Below are 4,337 nucleotides of genomic sequence, written 5' to 3'. Positions count from 1 at the left end.
AAACCTGTGAGCCTGGAGTCTGTGCTCAGTAACAAAAAAAGCACTGCAACTACAGAAAGCCTGCACACCACAACAAAGAGTGGAACACGCTCGCCACCACTAGAGAAAGCCTGTAGGCAGCAACAAAGACCCAGTGCAACCAAAAATAAATAAATAATTTAAAAAAAAAAGAATGAAATAATGCCATTTGCAGCAACATGGATAGACTTGGAGATTATCATACTAAGTGAAGTAAGTCAGACAAAAACAAAGACAAAGACAAATATCACTTACCTACAGAATCTAAAAAAATGATACAAACCAATTTACTTACAAAACAGAAATAGACTCATAGACGTAGAAAACAAACCTATGATTACCAAAGGGGGAAGGGGTGGTGGGGAGGGATAAATTAGGAGTTTGGGTTTAACAGATACACACTACTATATGTAAAAGAGATAACAAGGACCCACTACACATCACTATATACAATATCTTGTAATAACCATAGAAAAGAATCTGAAAAAGAATGTATCTATATAACGTGCTAAGTCGTGCAACCCTCTCTGCAACCCTATGGGCCATAACCTGCCAGGTTCCTCTGTCCATGGGATTCTCGAGGCAAGAATACAGGAGTGGGTTGTCATGCCCTCCTCCAGGGGATCTTTCCAATTCAGGGATTGAACTCAGGTCTCCTGCATGGGCAGGTGAGGTCTTTACCACTAGCATCGCCTATAATATCTGTATCTATGATCTATCTATATACATATATATACATATGTATATATGTGTGTATATATATGTGTGTGTATATATATATATAACTGAATCACTTTGCTGTATACCTGAAACACTGCAAATCAACTATATTTCAATTTTAAAAAATTAAAACTTAACATTAAAAAAATTTTAAGGATTTCCCTGTGGCCCAATGGCTAAGACTCCACACTCTCAAAGCAGGGGGTCCAGGTTCAATCCCTGGTCAGGAAACTAGATCCCACATGTAGCAATTAAGATCTGGTGCAGCCAAATAAATAAAATAAAAAGAGTTGTGTCCAACTCTTTGCGACCCCATGGACTCCAGGCCAGAATATTGGAGTGGGTAGACTTTTCCTTCTCCAGGGGATCTTCCCAACCCAGGGATCAAACCCAGGTCTCCCACATTGCAGGCGGATTCTTTACCAGCTGAGCCACAAGGAAAGCCCAAGAATACTAAAGTAGGTAGCATATCCCTTCTCCAGAGGATCTTCCTGACCCAGGAATCGAACCAGGGTCTCCTGCATTGCAGGCAGATTCTTTACCAACCAAGCTATCAGGGAAGCCTAAATAAATTAAATAAATGTTTTTAAATAAAAAATGTTATTTAAGATATATAGAAACATTTTTAAAGGGATATATGTACACATATAACACAGAATTCTGGAAAGATGGTAGAAAACCATCAAGAATGGTTACTTCTGAGTAAAGGGCCTGAGATTCTGGAGTAGGAGGTGACAAACTTTTCAGTGACTACCAGTTTGAACTGGTTTGATTCCCCTTGCCTTTTATTACTTTTATTTTAAAAGTATTCAGGAAAGAAAAATATATATATTTATCCAAACCAAACCCTAATGTTCTAAACTCTTGCAAATGCCTCATTTTTCCCCCATAAACTGGGCTGCTACTGTGTCTAGCTGTATGCTCTGAGCTTTATTTAAAGTTCTGCTTTACATATATTTTCATGTTTGAGGTAAGTATGTATCAGTATCTCAGTTTTTCTGGCTGAGGAAACAAAAGGTTTAAAGAAATTACATAACTTCCTGTGATGGTTAATTTTATGTTCCAACTTGGCTATCCTACCCAGTTTTCTAATTAAACATGAATCAAATCTGTGTTGCTGTCAAGGTATTTTGCACAGTCAGTTGGCTTTTAGACAAAGGAGATTATATTCAATAATCTGGATAGACCTCACCCAATCAGTTAAAAAGGCCTTATGAGCAAAAATGAGGTTTCCTAAAAGGGGAAGAAATTCACATATTTGCTGCTTCAGCTCCTACCTGACAGTTTCCGCCTGCTGGTCTGCCTGCAGATTCCACACTTATCTAGCCAGCCCCCACAATCCCAAAAGCCAATTCGTTGCAATCAATCCCCCTTCCCACCTCCCTGTCCATATATATAGATATAGATATACAGCTCATGGCCCTGATTCTTTCCCTTGTGCTGCTAGCGTTAAGGTATTTTTAAAATATTTTATTTCTGCTTTGGTTGTGTTAAATCTCTGACGTCAAAGTAAAGCATTTTGTCACTGCTGACTCAGGATGGATTTATACAGCTGATCTAGTAGTAGATATTTTTTGCCTAGTGTTGCAGTGACATGCTTCCTTTGTGAACCAGTAAACTGGCCGTGGTCAGAATAAGTTTTCGCCAATAAAAAAACTTGTTGCCCCTCCCAAAAAATTATAATTACATATATATAACACACATACACATTTTTTTTTCTTCTAAAGGTTTTCTTTCTCTGGTACAATCCTGAATGATATGACACTCTGATATCACAGGCCTAATAATTGATACAGACAGGGTTCAAACAGAGATCCATCTGACTTTGAGCATTTGAAGTCAGAGTGAGCTTGACAGAACACAAGTAGGTTCATGTCATAGCCTATGTGAATCCTTTTATTGAATCTATCATCTACAGGAATAAAAATTCCTAGCAGGACTATGTTTGTTAAATCTTTTTTGTTTGCGAGTAAAAGAAGATGTAACTCAAACTGGCTCAAAAAATTTTAGGGCAGGAGGAGTGTGGACTTATGCCTCAAGGTACTGAAAAAGTTAAAAGAAGTTTTGGTTTCACCAGGAATAGTTTCTCTCCCTCCATCTCTCAGCTTTGCTGTCCCTTTTTTTTTTTTAATTGTAATCTCTTTCCTGGTCATGCTGTCCCTTCATGGTAGCAAGATGGTTGCTGCAGTTCCAGCCTGAACACTCCTAGGGAAGAAGAGAACTCATTTCTTCCATATCTCAACTATACATTGTAGGGAAAACATGAGCATAGGGGGCTCTGCTTGGTCTGATGTGGACATGTGTTACTGTTAGCAGTGATGTGCCAAGCATCAGTTGGTGGTGGTTTAGTCGCTAAGTAGCGTCCAACTCTCGTGACCCCATGGACTGTAGCCACCAGGCTCCTCAGTCCATAGGATTCTCCAGACAAGAATACTGGAGTAGGTTGCCATTTCCTTCTCCAAGCATCAGTTTATCTGGGTCTAAACTGTGTGTAGGGATAGGGCCTGCCTACTCAACCAACATGTACTGAGAATAACGTACAGTAGATCCCTGAATGGAAATTGGGGGTTGTTATTGGAAGTAGGTGAATGAACACTAAGTAGTCCAAAATGGCCATTTCAGTGGTGTCCAAGGTCAGACTCACCTGGCCCCTACCCAACTCCTCCTACCCCAAACAACCTACACTTCCATTTTACCCAGACACTTGCCATTCTTTTAACATACCCCAAACTCTCCTTCCTCTGTGCCTTCTGCTTAGAATGCTATTTCCTTGCCATCTTCCATTCTGAAAAAGGTAACTGTTTCTTTAAGATTATCTCCAACAATAACTTCTCCAGAAAACCTTAGTGTATGCCTCCAACCAAATCAGTCTCCCCCTCTTCTTCATTTTTATAGAGATAATTTTATTTCTATACAGAAGTGTTTAGTATATTCATATTGATATTATGATGATTTAAACACCTGATTAGGGTCTCCTAGTCTGTGAGTTCTTGGAGGGCAAAGACAATAAATCAATCACCTTCATAACCACATGGTACCTATAACAGCATCTTGCATATATTTATTTGTTTGAGCAAATGTTTATCAGGCATCTGTTTTGTGGCAGGTTCTATGCTGGGTATTGGAGGAAGCACTATTTAAAAACACAACTGAGACTTCCCTGGTGGCTCAGTGGATAGGAATCTGCTTGCCAATGCAGAGGACACAGGTTTGATCCCTGGTCTGGGAAGACTCCACATGCCATGGAGCACCTAAGCCTGTGTGCCTCATCTGTTGAGCCCATGCTCGAGAGCCAGCAAGCCGCAACTGCGGAACCCATGTGCTGTAATTATTGAATCCCGTGCACCTAGAGCCTGTACTCTGTAACAAGAGAGGTGCAGTGAAGTGAAATCAAAGTAGCTCAGTCGTGTCCAACTCTTTGCGACCCCATGGACTGTAGCCTGCCAGGCTTCTCTGTCCATGTAATTCTCCAGGCCAGAATACTGGAGTGGGTTACCATTTCCTTCTCCAGGGGATCTTCCCAGCTCAGGTATCGAACCCAGGTCTCCCACATTGCAGGTAGATTCTTTACCGTCTGAGCCACAGGAAAGCCACTGCAA

Source organism: Dama dama, chromosome 2 (genome assembly GCF_033118175.1).
Source record: "Dama dama isolate Ldn47 chromosome 2, ASM3311817v1, whole genome shotgun sequence".
Taxonomy (NCBI): domain Eukaryota; kingdom Metazoa; phylum Chordata; class Mammalia; order Artiodactyla; family Cervidae; genus Dama; species Dama dama.
The sequence above is the reverse complement of the archived record's forward strand: the minus strand, read 5'-3'. Positions refer to the sequence as shown.